Source organism: Carica papaya, chromosome 8 (assembly GCF_054855325.1).
Source record: "Carica papaya isolate Zhongbai chromosome 8, ASM5485532v1, whole genome shotgun sequence".
Classification (NCBI taxonomy): Eukaryota; Viridiplantae; Streptophyta; class Magnoliopsida; order Brassicales; family Caricaceae; genus Carica; species Carica papaya.
In genome coordinates, this window is record NC_142316.1 from 19,805,117 (window position 1) to 19,824,542 (window position 19,426).

General features: G+C 46.4%; 6 non-coding genes and 30 pseudogenes across 6 annotated transcripts; 26 read left to right on the forward strand and 10 right to left on the reverse strand.

The window, feature by feature from the left end:
• The first annotated feature begins 54 nt into the window (after positions 1–54).
• On the forward strand, positions 55–173 carry LOC148250121 (5S ribosomal RNA). The gene has a single exon (XR_015814343.1). It is a non-coding gene; the product is annotated as a 5S ribosomal RNA (ribosomal RNA).
• Positions 174–733: 560 nt separating this feature from the next.
• On the forward strand, positions 734–850 carry LOC148250122 (5S ribosomal RNA; annotated as a pseudogene).
• Positions 851–1,052: 202 nt separating this feature from the next.
• LOC148250123 (5S ribosomal RNA) lies at positions 1,053–1,171 on the forward strand (annotated as a pseudogene).
• An 885-nt stretch (positions 1,172–2,056) lies between these two features.
• On the forward strand, positions 2,057–2,175 carry LOC148250124 (5S ribosomal RNA; annotated as a pseudogene).
• Positions 2,176–2,384: 209 nt separating this feature from the next.
• On the forward strand, positions 2,385–2,503 carry LOC148250125 (5S ribosomal RNA; annotated as a pseudogene).
• Positions 2,504–3,814: 1,311 nt separating this feature from the next.
• LOC148250126 (5S ribosomal RNA) lies at positions 3,815–3,933 on the forward strand (annotated as a pseudogene).
• A 561-nt stretch (positions 3,934–4,494) lies between these two features.
• LOC148250127 (5S ribosomal RNA) lies at positions 4,495–4,614 on the forward strand (annotated as a pseudogene).
• Positions 4,615–5,143: 529 nt separating this feature from the next.
• LOC148250128 (5S ribosomal RNA) lies at positions 5,144–5,262 on the forward strand (annotated as a pseudogene).
• Positions 5,263–5,470: 208 nt separating this feature from the next.
• Positions 5,471–5,586, forward strand: LOC148250129 (5S ribosomal RNA; annotated as a pseudogene).
• A 204-nt stretch (positions 5,587–5,790) lies between these two features.
• LOC148250130 (5S ribosomal RNA) lies at positions 5,791–5,909 on the forward strand (annotated as a pseudogene).
• Positions 5,910–6,473: 564 nt separating this feature from the next.
• On the forward strand, positions 6,474–6,592 carry LOC148250131 (5S ribosomal RNA). The gene has a single exon (XR_015814911.1). It is a non-coding gene; the product is annotated as a 5S ribosomal RNA (ribosomal RNA).
• Positions 6,593–6,796: 204 nt separating this feature from the next.
• LOC148250132 (5S ribosomal RNA) lies at positions 6,797–6,915 on the forward strand (annotated as a pseudogene).
• A 559-nt stretch (positions 6,916–7,474) lies between these two features.
• On the forward strand, positions 7,475–7,593 carry LOC148250133 (5S ribosomal RNA). Its single transcript, XR_015815662.1, has one exon. It is a non-coding gene; the product is annotated as a 5S ribosomal RNA (ribosomal RNA).
• A 563-nt stretch (positions 7,594–8,156) lies between these two features.
• On the forward strand, positions 8,157–8,275 carry LOC148250134 (5S ribosomal RNA; annotated as a pseudogene).
• A 561-nt stretch (positions 8,276–8,836) lies between these two features.
• LOC148250135 (5S ribosomal RNA) lies at positions 8,837–8,955 on the forward strand (annotated as a pseudogene).
• A 753-nt stretch (positions 8,956–9,708) lies between these two features.
• On the forward strand, positions 9,709–9,827 carry LOC148250136 (5S ribosomal RNA). Its single transcript, XR_015815168.1, has one exon. It is a non-coding gene; the product is annotated as a 5S ribosomal RNA (ribosomal RNA).
• A 559-nt stretch (positions 9,828–10,386) lies between these two features.
• Positions 10,387–10,505, forward strand: LOC148250137 (5S ribosomal RNA; annotated as a pseudogene).
• Positions 10,506–10,710: 205 nt separating this feature from the next.
• Positions 10,711–10,829, forward strand: LOC148250138 (5S ribosomal RNA; annotated as a pseudogene).
• Positions 10,830–11,221: 392 nt separating this feature from the next.
• Positions 11,222–11,340, forward strand: LOC148250139 (5S ribosomal RNA; annotated as a pseudogene).
• Positions 11,341–11,901: 561 nt separating this feature from the next.
• LOC148250140 (5S ribosomal RNA) lies at positions 11,902–12,020 on the forward strand (annotated as a pseudogene).
• A 559-nt stretch (positions 12,021–12,579) lies between these two features.
• On the forward strand, positions 12,580–12,698 carry LOC148250141 (5S ribosomal RNA). The gene has a single exon (XR_015815817.1). It is a non-coding gene; the product is annotated as a 5S ribosomal RNA (ribosomal RNA).
• A 561-nt stretch (positions 12,699–13,259) lies between these two features.
• Positions 13,260–13,377, forward strand: LOC148250142 (5S ribosomal RNA; annotated as a pseudogene).
• Positions 13,378–13,936: 559 nt separating this feature from the next.
• LOC148250143 (5S ribosomal RNA) lies at positions 13,937–14,055 on the forward strand (annotated as a pseudogene).
• A 196-nt stretch (positions 14,056–14,251) lies between these two features.
• On the forward strand, positions 14,252–14,370 carry LOC148250144 (5S ribosomal RNA). The gene has a single exon (XR_015815737.1). It is a non-coding gene; the product is annotated as a 5S ribosomal RNA (ribosomal RNA).
• A 560-nt stretch (positions 14,371–14,930) lies between these two features.
• LOC148250145 (5S ribosomal RNA) lies at positions 14,931–15,047 on the forward strand (annotated as a pseudogene).
• Positions 15,048–15,253: 206 nt separating this feature from the next.
• Positions 15,254–15,372, forward strand: LOC148250146 (5S ribosomal RNA; annotated as a pseudogene).
• A 456-nt stretch (positions 15,373–15,828) lies between these two features.
• LOC148250147 (5S ribosomal RNA) lies at positions 15,829–15,947 on the reverse strand (annotated as a pseudogene).
• Positions 15,948–15,953: 6 nt separating this feature from the next.
• On the reverse strand, positions 15,954–16,072 carry LOC148250148 (5S ribosomal RNA; annotated as a pseudogene).
• A 560-nt stretch (positions 16,073–16,632) lies between these two features.
• On the reverse strand, positions 16,633–16,751 carry LOC148250149 (5S ribosomal RNA; annotated as a pseudogene).
• Positions 16,752–16,986: 235 nt separating this feature from the next.
• LOC148250150 (5S ribosomal RNA) lies at positions 16,987–17,105 on the reverse strand (annotated as a pseudogene).
• Positions 17,106–17,314: 209 nt separating this feature from the next.
• Positions 17,315–17,433, reverse strand: LOC148250151 (5S ribosomal RNA; annotated as a pseudogene).
• A 204-nt stretch (positions 17,434–17,637) lies between these two features.
• Positions 17,638–17,756, reverse strand: LOC148250152 (5S ribosomal RNA; annotated as a pseudogene).
• A 207-nt stretch (positions 17,757–17,963) lies between these two features.
• LOC148250153 (5S ribosomal RNA) lies at positions 17,964–18,082 on the reverse strand (annotated as a pseudogene).
• Positions 18,083–18,286: 204 nt separating this feature from the next.
• LOC148250154 (5S ribosomal RNA) lies at positions 18,287–18,405 on the reverse strand (annotated as a pseudogene).
• A 562-nt stretch (positions 18,406–18,967) lies between these two features.
• Positions 18,968–19,086, reverse strand: LOC148250155 (5S ribosomal RNA; annotated as a pseudogene).
• A 208-nt stretch (positions 19,087–19,294) lies between these two features.
• Positions 19,295–19,413, reverse strand: LOC148250156 (5S ribosomal RNA; annotated as a pseudogene).
• Between the last annotated feature and the right edge of the window lie 13 nt (positions 19,414–19,426).

Sequence of the window (19,426 nt, forward strand, 5' to 3'; positions counted from 1 at the left end):
CGGGAGGGGGAAGAAAGGAGAAGGAGTGTATGTATTTACAGCGGAAAATTAAACAGGTGCGATCATACCAGCACTAAAGCTCCGGATCCCATCAGAACTCTGCAGTTAAGTGTGCTTGGGCGAGGGTAGTACTCGGATGGGTGACCACCTAGGAAGCCCTCGTGTTGCACCTATTTTTTTTCAGATGGGTTGTTAGACGTTACGCATGAATGGAATTATAAACCGCTGGTTCATTTGCAAAGGTGAGTCACGGTGCCGGGGCATATTACTTGATATTAGAACGAGAAAAAGAGATGCAGAGTGCACGCACAAGAAAACAAATGACGGGAGGGGGGATTGAATGAGAAAGAATGTATGTATTTGCAGTACGGAATTAAACATGAGGGATCATACCAGCACTAATGCAACGGATTCTATCAGAATTCCGCAGTTAAGGGTGCTTGAGCGAGAAAAGTACTCAGATGGGTGACCTCCTGCGAAGTCCTTATATTTCACCCATTTTCTTGGGAGGTCCTCGTGTTGCACCCATCTTTTTGCAGATGATTCTTTCGACGTTACGGGCGACTTGATTTATGGTCCGCAGGTTTATTCGCAAATGTGAGTGACAAGGCCGTGGCATTTTACTTGATATTAGAAGGAGTACGGGAGGTGCAGTGCGCACGCACAAGGAAACAAATAACGAGAGGAGGAAGAAAAGAGAAAGAGTGTATGTATTTGGAGCAAAAAATTAAACAAGTGGCATCATACCCGCACTAATGCACTGGATCCCATCAGAACTCTGCAGTTAAGTGTGCTTGGGCGAGAGTAATACTCGGATGGGTGACCTCTTGGAAAGTTCTCGTATCACGACAATTTTTTTTCAGATGGGTCGTTCGACGTTACGCGCGACTGAAACTATGGTCCGGTTTATACGCAAATGTGAGTCAAGAATCAGGGGCATTTTAATCGATATTAGAACGAGAAGGAGAGGTGCAGTGTGAACGCACAAGGAAACAAATGATGGGAGGGGGAAGGGAAGAAGGAGTGTATGTATTTTCGGCACGAAATTAAACAGGTGCGGTCACACCAGCACAAATGCACCGGATCCCATCAGAACTCTGCAGTTAAGTGTGCTGTGGCGAAAGTAGTACAATGATGGGTTACCTCCTGGGAAGTTCTCGTGTTGCACCCATTTTCTTTTTTTCAGATGTGCCGTTCGACGTTACGCGCAACTTTAATTATGGTCCGCAGATCTATTCGCAAATGTGAGTCACGGCGCCGTGGTATTTGACTTGATATTTGAACGAGAACGAGAGGTGCAGTGCGCACGCACAAGGAAACAAATGACGGGAGGGGGAAGAAAGGAGAAGGAGTGTATGTATTTGCAGCGCGAAATGAAACAGGTGCGATCATACCAGCACTAATGCAACGGATTCTATCAGAACTCCGTAGGTAAGGGTGCTTGGGCGAGAGTAGTACTAGCATGGGTTACCTCCTGCGAAGTCCTTATATTTGACCAATTTTCTTGTGAAGTCCTCGTGTTGCACCCATTTTTTTGCAGATGATTCTTTCGACGTTACGCGCGACTTGTATTATGGTCCTCAGGTTTATTCGCAAATGTGAGTCACGGCGCTGTAGCATTTTACTTGATATTAGAAGGAGAACGGGAGGTGCAGTGCTCACGCACAAGGAAACAAATGACGGGAGGGGAAAGAAATGATAAGGAGTTTATGTATTTGCAGCGCAAAATTAAACAAGTGGCATCATACCAGCACTAATGCACTGGATCCTATCAGAACTCTGCAGTTAAGTATGCTTTGGCGAGAGTAGTACTCGGATGGGTGACCTCTTGGGAAGTCCTCGTATCGCAACAATTTTTTTTAGATGGGTCGTTCGACGTTACGCGCGACTGGAACTATGGTCCGCTGGTTTATACGCAAATGTGAGTCAAGAATCAGAGGCATTTTAATCGATATTAGAACGAGAAGGAGAGGTGCAGTGTGAACGCACAAGGAAACAAATGTTGGGAGGGGGGTAGGGAAGAAGGAGTGTATGTATTTTCAGCACGAAATTAAACAGGTGCGGTCACACCAGCACAAATGCACCGGATCCCATCAAAACTCCGCAGTTAAGTGTACTTGGGCGATAGTAGTACAAAGATGGGTTACCTCTTGGGAGGTTCTCGTGTTGCACCCGTTTTCTTCTTTTCAGATGTGCCATTCGACGTTACGCGCGACTTTAATTATGGTCCGCAGATTTATTCGCAAAAGTTAGTCACGGCGCCGTGGCATTTTACCTGATATTTGAACGAGAACGAGAGGTGCAGTGCGCACGCACAAGGAAACAAATGACGGGAGGGGGAAGAAAGGAGAAGGAGTTTATGTATTTGCAGCGCGAAATTAAACAGGTGCGATCATACCAGCATAAATGCACCGGATCCCATCAGAACTCCGCAGTTAAGTGTGCTCTGGGGAAAGTAGTGCAATGATGGGTTACCTCGTGAGAAGTTCTTGTGTTGCACCCATTTTTTTTTTTTCAGATGTGTCGTTCGACGTTACGCGCGACTTTATACGCAAATGTGAGTCAAGAAACAGGGGCATTTTAATCGATATTAGAACGAGAAGGAGAGATGCAGAGTGCACGCACAAGGAAACAAATGACGGGAGGGGGGATGGAGGGAGAAAAAGTGTATGTATTTGCAGCGCAGAATGAAACATGAGCAATCATACCATCACCAATGCAACGGATTCTATCAGAACTCCGCAAGTTAAGGGTGTTTGGGCGAGAGTAGCACTAGGATGGGTGACCTCCTGCGAAGTCCTTATATTTCACCCATTTTCTTAGGAAGTCCTCATGTTCCACCCATTTTTTTGCAGATGATTCTTTCGACGATACGCGCGACTTGAATTATGATCCTTAGGTTTATTCGCAAATGTGAGTCACGGCATCGTAGCATTTTACTTGATATTAGAACTAGCATGGGAGGTGCAGTGCGCACGCACAAGGAAACAAATGACGGGAGGGGGAAGAAAGGATAAGGAGTTTATGTATTTGCAGCGCGGAATTAAACGGGTGGATCATACCAGCAATAATGCACCGGATCCCGTCCGAACTCCGCAGTTAAGTGTGCTTTGGCGAGAGTAGTACTCGGATTGGTGAACTCCTGGGAAGTCCTCGTGTCGCACAAATTTTTTTTCAGACAGGTCGTTCGACGTTACGCGCGACTGGAACTAGGGTCCGCTGGTTTATACGCAAATGTGAGTCAAGAAGCAGGGGCATTTTAATCGATATTAGAACGAGAAGGAGAGGTGCAGTGTGAACGCACAAGAAAACAATTGATGGGAGGGGGAGGGAAGGAGAAGGAATGTATGTATTTTCAGCAAGAAATGAAACAGGTGCGATCATACCAGCACTAATGCAACGGATTCTATCAGAACTCCGTAGGTAAGGGAGCTTGGGCGAGAGTAGTACTAGCATGGGTTACCTCTTGCGAAGTTCTTATATTTCACCCATTTTCTTGTGAAGTCCTCGTGTTGCACGCATTTTTTTGCAGATGATTCTTTCGATGATACGCGTGACTTGAATTATGGTCCTCAGGTTTATGCGCAAATGTGAGTCGTGTCGCACCAATTTTTTTTCAGACGGGTCCTTCGACGTTACGCGCGTCTGGAACTAGGGTCCGCTGGTTTATACGCAAATGTAAGTCAAGAAGCAGGGGCACTTTAATCGATATTAGAACGAGAATGAGAGGTGAAGTGTGAACGCACAAGGAAACAAATGATGGGAGGGGGAAGAAAGGAGAAGGAGTGTATGTATTTTCAGCACGAAATTAAACAGGTGCGATCATACCAGCACTAAAGCTCTGGATCCCACCAGAACTCCGCAGTTAAGTGTTCTTGGGCGAGAGTAGTACTCAGATGGGTGACCACATGGGAAGCCCTTGTGTTGCACCAATTTTTTTTCGGATGGGTTGTTCGACGTTACGCGCGAATGGAATTATAAACCGTTGGTTCATTTGCAAAGGTGAGTCACGGTGCCGGGGCATATTACTTGATATTAGAACGAGAAAGAGAGGTGCAGAGTGCACGCACAAGGAAACAGATGACGGGAGGGGCGATGGAGGGAGAAAAAGTGTATGTATTTGCAGCATAGAATGAAACATGAGCAATCATACGAGCACCAATGCAACGGATTCTATCAGAACTCCGCAAGTTAAGGGTGTTTGGGCGAGAGAAGCACTAGGATGGGTGACCTCCTGCGAAGTCCTTATATTTCACCCATTTTCTTAGGAAGTCCTCGTGTTGCACCCATCTTTTTGCAGATGATTCTTTCGACGTTACGCGCGACTTGATTTATGGTCCGCAGATTTATTCGCAAATGTGAATCACGGCGCCGTGGCATTTTACTTGATATTAGAACGAGTACGGGAGGTGCAGTGCGCACGCACAAAAAAACAAATGACAGGATGAGGAAGAAAAGAGAATGAGTGTATGTATTTGAAGCGCAAAATTAGACAAGTGGCATCATACCAGTACTACTGCACTGGATCCCATCAGAACTCTGCGGTTAAGTGTGCTTGGGCGGGAGTAGTACTCGGATGGGTGACCTCTTGGGAAGTCCTCGTATTGAAACAATTTTTTTTCAGATGGGTCATTCGACGTTACGCGCGACTGGAACTATGGTCCGCTGGTTTATACGCAAATGTGAGTCAAGAATCAGAGGCATTTTAATCGATATTAGAACGAGAAGGAGAGGTGCAGTGTGAACGCACAAGGAAACAAATGATGGGAGAGGGGAGGGAAGAAGGAGTGTATGTATTTTCAGCACGAAATTAAACAGGTGCGGTCACACCAGCACAAATGCAACGGATCCCATCAGAAATTCCATTTAAGTGTGCTTTGGCGTAAGTAGTACAATGATGGGTTACCTCTTGGAAAGTTCTCGTGTTGCACCCATTTTCTTTTTTTCAGATGTGCCATTCGACGTTACGCGCGACTTTAATTATGGTCCGCAGATTTATTCGCAAATGTGAGTCACGGCACCGTAGCATTTTACTTTATATTAGAACGAGCACAGGAGGTGCAGTGCGCACGCACAAGGAAACAAATGACGGGAGGGGCAAGAAAGGAGAAGGAGTTTATGTATTTGCAGCGCGGAATTAAACGGGTGCGATCATACCAGCACAAATGCACCGGATCCCATCAGAACTCCTCAGTTAAGTGTGCTTTTGTGAAAGTAGTACAATGATGGGTTACCTCCTGGGAAGTTCTCGTGTTGCACCCATTTTCTTTTTTGTGATGTGCCGTTCGACGTTACGCGCGACTTTAATTATGGTCCGCAGATTTATTCGCAAATGTGAGTCACGGCGCCGTGGCATTTTACTTGATATTTGAACGAGAACGAGAGGTGCAGTGCGCACGCACAAGGAAACAAATGATGGGAGGGGGAAGAAAGGAGAAGGAGTTTATGTATTTGCAGCGCGAAATTAAACAGGTTCGATCATACCAGCACTGCACCGGATCCCATCAGAACTCTGCAGTTAAGTGTGCTTGGGCGAGAGTAGTACTCGGATGGGTGACCACTTGGGAAGCCCTCGTGTTGCACCTATTTTTTTTCGGATGGGTTTTTCGACGTTACGCGCAAATGGAATTATAAACCGCTGGTTCATTTGCAAAGGTGAGTCACGGCGCCGGGGCATATTACTTGATATTAGAACGAGAAAGAGATATGCATAGTGCACGCACAAGGAAACAAATGATGGGAGGGGAGGAGGGAAGAAGGAGTGTATGTATTTTCAGCACGAAATTAAACAGGTGCGGTCACACCAACACAAATGCACCGGATCCCATCAGAACTACGCAGTTAAGTGTGCTTTGGCGAAAGTAGTATAATGATGGGTTACCTTCTGGGAAGTTCTCGTGTTGCACCCATTTTCTTTTTTTCAGATGTGCCGTTCGACGTTACGCGCGACTTTAATTATGGTCCGCAGATTTATTCGCAAATGTGAGTCACGGCGCCGTGGCATTTTACTTGATATTTGAACGAGAACGAGAGGTGCAGTGCGCACGCACAAGGAAACAAATGACGGGAGGGGAAGAAAGGAGAAGGAGTATGTTTTTGCAGCGCGAAATGAAACAGGTGCGATCATACCAGCACTAATGCAACGGATTCTATCAGAACTCTGTAGGTAAGGGTGCTTGGGCGAGAGTAGTACTAGCATGGGTTACCTCCTGCGAAGTCCTTATATTTCACCAATTTTCTTGCGAAGTCCTCGTGTTGCACCCATTTTCTTTTTTTCAGATATGCCGTTCGACGTTACGCGCGACTTTAATTATGGTCTGCAGATTTATTCGCAAATGTGAGTCACGGCGCCGTGGCATTTTACTTGATATTTGAACGAGAACGACAGGTGCAGTGCGCACGCACAAAAAAGCAAATGACGGGAGGGGGAAGAAAGGGGAATGAGTTTATGTATTAGCAGCGCAAAATTAAACAGTTGCGATCATACCAGCACTAATGCACCGGATCCCATCAGAACTCCGCAGTGAAGTGTGCTTGGGCGAGATTAGTACTCGGATGGGTGACCTCCTGGGAAGTCCTCGTGTCGCACCAATTTTTTTTCAGACGGGTCGTTCGACGTTACGCGCGTCTGGAACTATGGTCCGCTGGTTTATACGCAAATGTGAGTCATGAAGCAGGGGTGTTTTAGTCGATATTAGAACGAGAATGAGAGGTGAAGTGTGAACGCACAAGGAAACAAATGTTGGGAGGGGAAGAAAGGAGAAGGAGTGTATGTATTTGCAGCGCAAAATTAAACAGGTGCGCACATACCAGCACTAAAGCTCCGGATCCCATCAGAACTCTGTAGTTAAGTGTGCTTGGGCGAGAGTAGTACTCAGATGGGTGACCACTTTGGAAGCCCTCGTGTTGCACCTATTTTTTTCGGATGGGTTGTTCGACATTACGCGCGAATGGAATTATAAACTGCTGGTTCATTTGCAAAGATGAGTCACGGTGCCGGGGCATATTACTTGATATTAGAAGGAGAAAGAGAGATGTAGAGTGCATGCACAAGGAAACAAATGATGGGAGGGGGGATGGAAGGAGAAAGAGTGTATGTATTTCCAGTGCAGAATGAAACATGAGGGATCATACCAGCACTAATGCAACAGATTCTATCAGAACTCCACAGTTAAGGGTGCTTGGGCGAGAAAAGTACTCGGATGGGTGACCTCTAAAGAAGTCCTTATATTACACCCATTTTCTTAGGAAGTCCTCGTGTTGCACCCATTTTTTTGCAGATGATTCTTTCGACGATACGCGCGACTTGAATTATGGTCCTCAGGTTTATTCGCAAATGTGTGTTACGGCACCGTAGCATTTTTCTTGATATTAGAACGAGCACGGGAGGTGCTGTGCGCACGCACAAGGAAACAAATGACGGGAGGGGGAAGAAAGGAGAAGGAGTTTATGTATTTGCAGCGCGAAATTAAACTGGTGTGATCATACCAGCACTAATGCACCGGATCCCATCAGAACTCCGCAGATAAGTGTGCTTGGGCGAGAGTAGTACTCGGATGGGTGACCTCCTGGGAAGTTCTCGTGTCGCACTAATTTTTTTTTTCAGACGGGTCGTTTTACGTTACGCGCGACTGGAACTAGGGTCCACTGGTTTATACGCAAATGTGAGTCAAGAAGCAGGGACATTTTAATCAACATTAGAATGAGAAGAAGAGATGCAGAGTGCACGCACAAGGAAACAAATGACGGGAGGGGGGATAGAGGGAGAAAAAGTGTATGTATTTGCAGTGCAGAATGAAACATGAGCAATCATACCAGCACCAATGTAACGGATTCTATTAGAACTCCGCAAGTTAAGGGTGCTTGGGCGAGAGTAGCACTAGGATGAGTGACCTCCTGCGAAGTCCTTATATTTCACTCATTTTCTTAAGAAGTCCTCGTGTTGTACCCATTTTTTTGCAGATGATTCTTTCGACGATACACGCGACTTGAATTATGGTCCTCAGGTTTATTCGCAAATGTGAGTCACGGAACCTTAGCATTTTACTTGATATTAGAACGAGCACGGGAGGTGCAGTGCGTACGCACAAGGAAAGAAATGACGGGAGGGGGAAGAAAGGAGAAGGAGTTTATGTATTTGCAGCGCGGAATTAAACAGGTGCGATCATACCAGCACTAATGCACCGGATCCCATCAGAACTCCGCAGTTAAGTGTGCTTGGGCGAGAGTAGTACTCGGATGGGTGACCTCCTAGGATGTCCTCGTGTCGCACTAATTTCTTTTCAGACGAGTCGTTCGACGTTACGCTCGACTGGAACTAGGGTCCACTGGTTTATAAGCAAATGTGAGTCAAGAAGCAGGGGCATTTTAATCGATATTAAAATGAGAAGGAGAGATGCAGAGTGCACGCACAAGGAAACAAATGACGGGAGGGGGGATGGAGAGAGAAAAAGTGTATGTATTTGCAGCGCAGAATGAAACATGAGCAATCATACCGGCACCAATGCAACGGATTCTTTCAGAACTCCGCAAGTTAAGGGTGCTTGGGCGAGAGTAGCACTAGGATGGGTGACCTCCTGCGAAGTCCTTATATTTCACCCATTTTCTTAGGAAGTCCTTTTGATGCACCCATTTTTTTGCAGATGATTCTTTCGACGATACGCGTGACTTGAATTATGGTGCTCATGTTTATTCGCAAATGTGAGTCACGGCACCGTAGCATTTTACTTTATATTAGAAGGAGCACGGGAGGTGCAGTGCGCACGCACAAGGAAACAAATGACGGGAGGGGGAAGAAAGGGGAATGAGTTTATGTATTTGCAGCGTAAAATTAAACAGGTGCGATCATACTAGCACAAATGGACCGGATCCCATCAGAACTCCGCAGTTAAGTGTGCTTTGGGAAAAGTAGTACAATGATGAGTTACCTCGTGGGAAGTTCTCGTGTTGCACCCATTTTCTTTTTTTCAGATGTGTCGTTCGACGTTACGCGCGACTTTAATTATGGTCCGCAGATTTATTCGCAAATGTGAGTCATGGCACCGTGGCATTTTACTTGATATTTGAACGAGAACGAGAGGTGCAGTGCGCACACACAAGGAAACAAATGACGGGAGGGGGAAGAAAGGAGAAGGAGTTTATGTATTTGCAGCGCAAAATTAAACAGGGGCATTTTACGCGCGACTGGAACAAGGGTCCACTGGTTTATACGCAAATGTGAGTCAAGAAGCAGGGGCATTTTAATCGATATTAAAACGAGAAAGAGAGATGCAGAGTGCACGCACAAGGAAACAAATGACGGGAGGGGGGATGGAGGGAGAAAAAGTGTATGTATTTGCAGCGCATAATGAAACATGAGCCATCATACCAGCACCAATGCAACGGATTCTATCAGAACTCCGCAAGTTAAGGGTGCTTGGGCGAGAGTAGCACTAGCATGGGTGACCTCCTGCGAAGTCCTTATATTTCACCCATTTTCTTAGGAAGTCCTCGTGTTGCACCCATTTTTTTGCAGATGATTATTTCGACGATACGCGCGACTTGAATTATGGTCCTCAGGTTTATTCGCAAATGTGAGTCACGGCACTGCAGCATTTTACTTGATATTAGAACGAACACGGGAGGTGCATTGCGCACGCACAAGGAAACAAATGACGGGAGGGAGAAGAAAGGAGTAGGCGTTTATGTATTTGCAGCGCGAAATTAAATGGGTGCGATCATACAAGCACTAATGCACCGGATCCCATCAGAACTCCGCAGTTAAGTGTGCTTGGGCGAGAGTAGTACTCGGATGGGTGACCTCCTGGGAAGTCCTCGTGTCGCACCGATTTTTTTTCAGACGGGTCGTTCGACGTTACGCAGGAGTGGAACTAGGGTCCGCTGGTTTATACGCAAATGTGAGTCAAGAAGTAGGGACATTTTAATCGATATTAGAACGAGAACGAGAGGTGCAGTGTGAACGCACAAGGAAACAATTGATGGGAGGGGGAGAGAAGGAGAAGGAGTGTATGTATTTTCAGCACGAAATGAAACAGGTGCGATCATACCAGCACTAATGCAACGGATTCTATCAGAACTCCGTAGGTAAGGGTGCTTGGGCGAGAGTAGTACAAGCATGGGTTACCTCCTGCGAAGTCCTTATATTTCACCCATTTTCTTGTGAAGTCCTCGTGTTGCACCCATTTTTTTGTAGATGATTCTTTCGACGTTACGCACGACTTGAACTATGGTCCTCAGGTTTATTTGCAAATGTGAGTCACGGCGCTGTAGCATTTTACTTGATATAAGAACGAAAACTGGAGGTGCAGCGCGCACGCACAAGGAAACAAATGACGGGAGGGGGAAGAAAAGAGAAGGAGTGTATGTATTTGCAGCGAGAAACTAAACAGGTGCGATCATGCCAGCACTAAAGCCCCGGATCCCATCAGAACTCCGCAGTTAAGTGTGCTTGGGCGAGATTAGTACTCGGATGGTTGACCTTCTGGGAAGTCCTCGTGTCGCACAAATTTTTTTTCAGACTGGTCGTTCGACGTTACGCGCGTCTGGAACTAGGGTCCGCTGGTTTATACGCAAATGTGAGTCAAGAAGCAGGGGCATTTTAATCGATATTAGAACGAGAATGAGAGGTGAAGTGTGAACGCACAAGGAAACAAATGACGGGAGGGGGAAGAAAGGAGAAGGAGTGTATGTATTTGCAGCGCGAAATTAAAGAGGTGCGATCATAGTAGCACTAAAGCCCCGGATCCCATCAGAACTCCGCAGTTAAGTGTGCTTGGGCGAGAGTAGTACTCGGATGGGTGACCACCTGGGAAGCCCTCGTGTTGCACCTATTTTTTTTTGGATGGGTTGTTCGACGTTACGCGCGAATGGAATTATAAACCGCTGGTTCATTTACAAAGGTGAGTCACGGTGCCGGAGCATATTACTTGATATTAGAACGAGAAAGAGAGATGCAGAGTGCACGCACAAGGAAACAAATGACGGGAGGGTGGATGGGAGGAGAAAGAGTGTATGTATTTGCAATGCAGAATGAAACATGAGGGATCATACCAGCACCAATTATGGCCCACAGATTTATTCGCAAATGTGAGTCACGGCGCCGTGGCATTTTACATGATATTTGAACGACAACGAGAGGTGCAGTGCGCACGCACAAGGAAACAAATGACGGGAGGGGGAAGAAAGGAGAAGGAGTTTATGTATTTGAAGCGCAGAATTAAACTTATGCGATCATACTAGCACTAATGCAACGCATTCCATCAGAACTCCGCAGTTAAGTGTGCTTAGGCGAGAGTAGTACTCGGATGGGTGACCTCCTAGGAAGTCCTCGTGTCGCACCAATTTTTTTTCAGACGGGTTGTTCGACGTTACGCGCGACTGGAACTAGAGTCCGCTGGTTTATACGCAAATGTGAGTCAAAAAATAGGGGTATTTTAATCAATATTAGAACGAGAAGGAGAGATGCAGAGTGCACGCACAAGGAAACAAATGACGGGAGGGGGGATGGAGGGGGAAAAAGTGTATGTATTTGCAGCGCAGAATGAAACATGAGCAATCATACCAGCACCAATGCAACGGATTCTATCAGAACTCCGCAAGTTAAGGGTGCTTGGGCGAGAGTAGCACTAGGATGGGTGACCTCCTACGAAGTCCTTATATTTCACCCATTTTCTTAGGAAGTCCACGTGTTACACCCATTTTTTTGCAGATGATTCTTTCGACGATACGCGCGACTTGAATTATGGTCCACAGGTTTATTCGCAAATGTGAGTCACGGCACCGTAACATTTTACTTGATATTAGAACGAGCACGGGAGGTGTAGTGCGCACGCACAAGGAAACAATTGACGGGAGGGGGAAGAAAGGAGAAGGAGTTTATGTATTTGAAGCGCGGAATTAAACTTATGCGATCATACTAGCACTAATGCACCGGATGCCATCAGAACTCCGCAGTTAAGTGTGCTTGGGCAAGAGTAGTACTCGGATGGGTGACCTCCTAGGAAGTCCTCGTGTCGCAATAATTTTTTTTCAGACGGGTTGTTCGACGTTACGCGCGACTGGAACTAGAGTCCGCTGGTTTATACGCAAATATGAGTCAAAAAGTAGAGGCATTTTAATCGATATTAGAACGAGAAGGAGAGGTGCAGTGTGAACACACAAGGAAACAATTGATGAGAGGGGAAGGGAAGGAGAAGGAGTGTATGTATTTTCAGCACGAAATGAAACAGGTGCGATCATACCAGCACTAATGCAACGGATTCTATCAGAACTCCGTAGGTAAGGGTGCTTGGGCGAGAGTAGTACTAGCATGGGTTACCTCCTGCGAAGTCCTTATATTTCACCCATTTTCTTGTGAAGTTCTCGTGTCGCACCAATTTTTTTTCAGACGGGTCATTCGACGTTACGCGCGTGTGGAACTAGGGTCCGCTGGTTTATACGCAAATGTGAGTCAAGAAGCAGGGGCATTTTAATCGATATTAGAACGAGAATGAGAGGTGAAGTGTGAACGCACAAGGAAACAAATGACGGGAGGGGGAAGAAAGGAGAAGGAGTGTATGTATTTGCAGCGTGAAATTAAACAGGTGCGATCATACCAGCACTAAAGCTCCGGATCCCATCAGAACTCCGCAGTTAAGTGTGCTTGGGCGAGGGTAGTACTCGGATGGGTGACCACTTGGGAAGCCCTCGTGTTGCACTAATTTTTTTTCGGATGGGTTGTTCGACGTTACGCACGAATGGAATTATAAACCACTGGTTCATTTGCAAAGGTGAGTCATGGTGCCGGGGAATATTACTTGATATTAGAACGAGAAAGAGAGATGCAGAGTGCACGCACAAGGAAACAAATGACGGGAGGGGGGTTGGGAGGAGAAAGAGTGTATGTATTTGCTGTGCAGAATAAAACATGAGGGATCATACCAGCACTAATGCAACGAATTCTATCAGAACTCCGCAGTTAAGGGTGCTTGGGCGAGAAAAGTACTCGGATGGGTGACCTCCTGCGAAGTCCTTATATTTCACGCATTTTCTTGGGAGGTCGTCGTGTTGCACCTATCTTTTTGCAGATGATTCTTTCGACGTTACGCGCGACTTGATTTATGGTCCGCAGGTTTATTCGCAAATGTGAGTCACGGCACCGTGGCATTTTACTTGATATTAGAACGAGTACGGGAGGTGCAGAGCGAACGCACAAAGAAACAAACGACGGGAGAAGGAAAAAAAAAGAAGGAGTGTATGTATTTGAAGCGCAAAATTAAACAAGTGGCATCATACCAGCACTAATGCACTGGATCCCATCAAAACTCTGCAGTTAAGTCTGCTTGGGCGAGAGTAGTACTCGGATGGGTGACCTCTTGGGAAGTCCTCGTATCGCAACAATTTTTTTTCAGATGGGTCGTTCGACGTTACGCGCGACTGGAACTATGGTCCGCTGGTTTATACGCAAATGTGAGTCAAGAAGCAGGGGCATTTTAATCGATATTAGAACGAGAAGGAGAGGTGCAGTGTGAACGCACAAGGAAACAATTGATGGGAGGGGGAGGGAAGGATAAAAATTGTTTGTATTTGCAGCGCAGAATGAAACAGGTGCGATCATACCAGCACTAATGCAACGGATTCTATCAGAACTCCGTAGGTAAGCGTGCTTGTGCGAGAGTAGTAATAGCATGGGTTACCTCCTACGAAGTCCTTATATTTCACCCATTTTCTTGTGAAGTCCTTGTGTTGCACCCATTTTTTTGCAGATGATTCTTTCGACGTTACGCGCGACTTGAATTATGGTCCTCAGGTTTATTCGCAAATGTGAGTCACGGCGCTGTAGCATTTTACTTGATATTAGAACGAGAACGGGAGGTGCAGCCCGCACGCACAAGGAAACAAATGACGGGAGGGGAAAGAAAAGAGAAGGAGTGTATGAATTTGCAGCGCGAAACTAAACAGGTGCGATCATACCAGCACTAAAGCCCTGGATCCCATCAGAACTTCGCAGTTAAGTGTGCTTGGGCGAGATTAGTACTCGGATGGTTGACCTCCTGGGAAGTCCTCGTGTCGCACCAATTTTTTTTCAGACTGGTCGTTCGACGTTACGCGCGTCTGGAACTAGGGTTCGCTGGTTTATATGCAAATGTGAGTCAAGAAACAGGGGCATTTTAATCGATATTAGAACGAGAATGAGAGGTGAAGTGTGAACGCACAAGGAAACAAATGACGGGAGGGGGAAGAAAGGAGGAGTGTGTGTAGCGCGAAATTAAAGAGGTGCGATCATACCAGCACTAATGCCCCGGATCCCATCAGAACTCCGCAGTTAAGTGTGCTTGGGCGAGAGTAGTACTCGGATGGGTGACCACCTGGGAAGCCCTCGTGTTGCACCTATTTTTTTTCGGATGGGTTGTTCGACGTTACGCGCGAATGGAATTATGAACCGCTGGTTCATTTACAAAGGTGAGTCACAGTGCCGGGTCATATTACTTGATATTAGAACGAGAAAGAGAGATGCAGAGTGCACGCACAAGGAAACAAATGACGGGAGGGGGGATGGGAGGAGAAAGAGTGTATGTATTTGCAGTGCAGAATGAAACATAATGGATCATACCAATACTAATGCAACGGATTCTATCAGAACTCCACAGTTAAGGGTGCTTGGGCGAGAAAAGTACTCGGATGGGTGACCTCCTGCGAAGTCCTTATATTTCACCTATTTTCTCGGGAGGTCCTTGTGTTGCACCCATCTTTTTGCAGATGAATCTTTCGACGTTACGCGCGACTTGATTTATGGTCCGCAGGTTTATTCGCAAATGTGAGTCACGGCGCCGTGGCATTTTACTTGATATTAGAACGAGTACGGGAGGTGCAGTGCGTACGCACAAAGAAACAAATGACGGGAGGAGGAAGAAAAGAGAGGGAGTGTATGTATTTGAAGCGCAAAATTAAACAAGTGGCATCATACCAGTACTAATGCACTGGATCCCATCAGAACTCTGTAGTTAAGCGTGCTTGGGCGAGAGTAGTACTCGGATGGGTGACCTCTTGGGAAGTCCTCGTATCACAACAATTTTTTTTCAGATGGGTCGTTCAACGTTATGCGCAACTGGAACTATGGTCCGCTGGTTTATATGCAAATGTGAGTCAAGAATCAGGGGCATTTTAATCGATATTAAAACGAGAATGAGAGATGCAGTGTGAACGCACAAGGAAACAAATGATTGGAGGGGGGGAGGGAACAAGGAGTGTATGTATTTTCAGCACGAAATTAAACAGGTGCGGTCACACCAGCACAAATGCACCGGATCCCATCAGAACTCCGCAGTTAAGTGTGCTTTAGCGAAAGTAGTACAATGATGGGTTACCTCCTGGGAAGTTCTCATGTTGCACCCATTTTCTTTTTTTCAGATGTGTCGTTCGACGTTACGCGCGAATAAACCTGCGGACCAAAAATCAAGTCGCGTATAACGTCGAAAGAATCATCTGCAAAAAGATGGGTGCAACACGAGGACCTCCCAAGAAAATGGGTGCAACACGAGGACTTCCGAAGTGGTCACCCATCTGAGTACTACTCTCGCCCAAGCACCATTAACTGCAGAGTTCTGATAGAATCTGTTGCATTAGTGCTGGTATGATCCCTCATGTTTTATTCTGCACTGCAAATACATACACTCTTTCTCCTTCCATCCCTTCTCCCGTCATTTGTTTCCTTGTGCGTGCACTCTGCATCTCTATTTCTCATTCTAATATCAAGTAATATGCCCCTGCACCGTGACTCACCTTTGCAAATGAACCAGCAGTTTATAAGTCCATTCACGCGTAACGTTGAAAAACCCATCCGAAAAAAAATAGGTGCAACACAAGGGCTTCCCAATTGGTCACCCATCCGAGTACTACTCTCGCCCAAGCAAACTTAACTGCGGAGTTCTGATGGGATCCGGGGCTTTAGTGCTGGTAAGATCGCACCTGTTTAATTTGTGCGACACGAGGACATCCCAGGAGGTCACCCATCCGAGTACTAATCTCGCCCAAGCACGCTTCACAGCGGAGTTCTGATGGGATTCGGTGCATTAGTGCTGGTATGATCGCACCTGTTTAATTTTGCGCTGCAAATACATAAACTCATTCCCCTTTCTTCCCCCTCCCATCATTTGTTTCCTTGTGCGTGCGCACTGCACCTCCCGTTCTCGTTCTAATATCAAGTAAAATGCTACAGCGCCATGACTCACATTTGCGAACAAATCTGAGGACCATAATACAAGTCGCGCGTAACGTCGAAAGAATCATCTGCAAAAAAATGGGTGCAACACGAGGACTTCACAAGAAAATGGGTGAAATATAAGGACTTCGCATGAGGTAACCCATGCTAGTACTACTCTCGCCGAAGCACCCTTACCTACGGAGTTCTGATAGAATCCGTTGCATTAGTGCTGGCATGATCGCACCTGTTTCATTTCGTGTTGAAAATACATACACTCCTTCTCCTTCCCTCCCCCTCCCATCAATTGTTTCCTTGTGCGTTCACACTGCATCTCTCCTTCTCGTTCTAATATCGATTAAAAATGCCCTTGCTTCTTGACTCACATTTGCGTATAAACCAGCGGACCCAAGTTCCAGTCGCGCGTAACGTTGAACGACCCGTCTGAAAAAAAATTGGTGCGACATGAGGACTTCGCAGGAGATCACCCATCCGAGCACTACTCGCGCCCAAGCACACTTAACTGCGGAGTTCTGATGGGATCCGGTGCATTAGTGCTGGTATGATCGCACCCGTTTAATTTCGCGCTGCAAATACATAAACTCCTTCTCCTTTCTTCCCCCTCCCGTCATTTGTTTCCTTGTGCGTGCGCACTGCACCAACCGTGCTCGTTCTAATATCAAGTAAAATGCTACGGTGCCGGGACTCACATTTGCGAATAAATCTGAGGACCATAATTCAAGTCGCGCGTATCGTCGAAAGAATAATCTGCAAAAAAATGGGTGCAACACGAGGACTTCCTAAGAAAATGGGTGAAATATAAGGACTTCGCTGGAGGTCACCCATCCGAGTACTACTCTCGCCCAAGCACACTTATCTGCGGAGTTCTGATGGGATCCGGTGCATTAGTGCTGGTATGATCGCACCTGTTTAATTTTAAGCTGCAAATACATAAACTCCTTCTCCTTTCTTCCCCCTCCCATCATTTGTTTCCTTGTGCGTGCGCACTGCACCTCTCGTTCTCGTTCAAATATCAAGTAAAATTCAACGGCGCCGTGACTCACATTTACGAATAAATCTGCGGACCATAATTAAAGTCACGCGCAACGTCGAACGGCACATCTGTAAAAAAGAAAATGGGTGCAACACGAGAACATCCCAGGAGGTAACCCATCATTGTACTACTTTCGCCAAAGCACACTTAACTGCGGAGTTCTGATGGGATCCGGTACATTTGTGCTGGTGTGACCGCACCTGTTTAATTTCGTGCTGAAAATACATACACTCCTTCTTCCCTCCCCCCCTCCCATCATTTGTTTCCTTGTGCGTTCACACTTCACCTCTCATTCTTGTTCTAATATCGATTAAAATGCCCCTGCTTCTTGACTCACATTCGCGTATAAACCAGCGGACCCTAGTTCCAGACGCGGGTAACGTCGAACGACCCGTCTAAAAAAAAACTTGTGCGACACGAGGACTTCCCAAGAGGTCACCCATCCGAGTACTAATCTCGCCCGAGCACACTTCACTGCGGACTTCTAATGGGATCCGGTGCATTAGTGCTGGTATGATCGCAACTGTTTAATTTCGCGCTGCAAATACATAAACTCATTCCCCTTTCTTCCCCCTCCCGTCATTTGTTTCCTTGTGCGTGCGCTCTGCACCTCCCGTTCTCGTTCTAATATAAAGTAAAATGCCACGGTGCCGTGACTCACATTTGCGAATAAACCTGAGGACCATAATTCAAGTCGCGCGTAACGTCGAACAGCACATCTGAAAAAAAAAATGGGTGCAACACGAGAACTTCCCAGGAGGTAACCCATCATTGTACTACTTTCGCCAAAGCACACTTAACTGCGGAGTTATGATGGGATCCGGTGCTTTTGTGCTGGTGTGACCGCACCTGTTTAATTTCGTGCTGAAAATACATACACTCCTTCTTCCCTCCCCCCCTCCCATCATTTGTTTCCTTGTGCGTTCACACTGCACCTCTCTTTCTCGTTCTAATATCGATTAAAATGCCCCTGATTCTTGACTCACATTTGCGTATAAACCAGCGGACCCTAGTTCCATTCGCGCGTAAAGTCGAACGACCCGTTTGAAAAAAAATTGGTGTGACACAAGGACTTCCCAGGAGGTCACCCATCCGAGTACTAATCTCGCCCAAACTCACTTAACTGCGGAGTTCTGATGGGATCCGGTGCATTAGTGCTGGTATGATCGCACCCGTTTAATTCCGCGCTGTAAATACATAAACTCCTTCTCCTTTCTTCCCCCTCCCGTCATTTGTTTCCTTGTGCGTGCGCACTGCACCTCTCGTGCTCGTTCTAATATCAAGTAAAATGCTACGGTGCCGTGACTCACTTTTGCGAATAAACCTGAGGACCATAATTCAAGTCGCGCGTATCGTCGAAAGAATCATCTGCAAAAAAATGGGTGCAACACGAGGACTTCCTAAGAAAATGGGTGAAATATAAGGACTTCGCAGGAGGTCACCCATCCTAGTGCTACTCTCGCCCAAGCACCCTTAACTTGCGGAGTTCTGATAGAATCCATTGCATTGGTGCTGGTATGATTGCTCATGTTTCATTCTGCGCTACAAATACATATACTTTTTCTCCCTCCATCCCCCCTCCCGTCATTTGTTTCCTTGTGCGTGCACTCTGCATCTCTCCTTCTCGTTTGAATATCGATTAAAATGTCCCTTCTTCTTGACTCACATTTGCGTATAAACCAGTGGACCCTAGTTCCAGTCGCGCGTAACTTCAAACGACCCGTCTGAAAAAAAAATTAGTGCAATACGAGGACTTCCCAAGAGGTCACCCATCCGAGTACTACTCTCGCCCAAGCACACTTAACTAGTGAGTTCTGATGGGATCCGGTGCATTAGTGCTGGTATGATCGCACCTGTTTAATTTCGCACTGCAAATACATAAACTCCTTCTCCTTCTTCCCCCTCCCGTCATTTGTTTCCTTGTGCGTGCGCACTGCACCTCTCGTTCTCGTTCAAATATCAAGTAAAATACCACGAAGCCGTGACTCACATTTGCGAATAAATCTTCGGACCATAATTAAAGTCGTGCGTAACGTCGAACGGCACATCTGAAAAAAAGAAAATGGGTGCGACACGAGAACTTCCCAGGAGGTAACCCATCTTTGTACTACTTTTGCCAAAGCACACTTAACTGCGGAGTTCTGATGGGATCCGGTGCATTTGTGCTGGTGTGACCGCACCTGTTTAATTTCGTG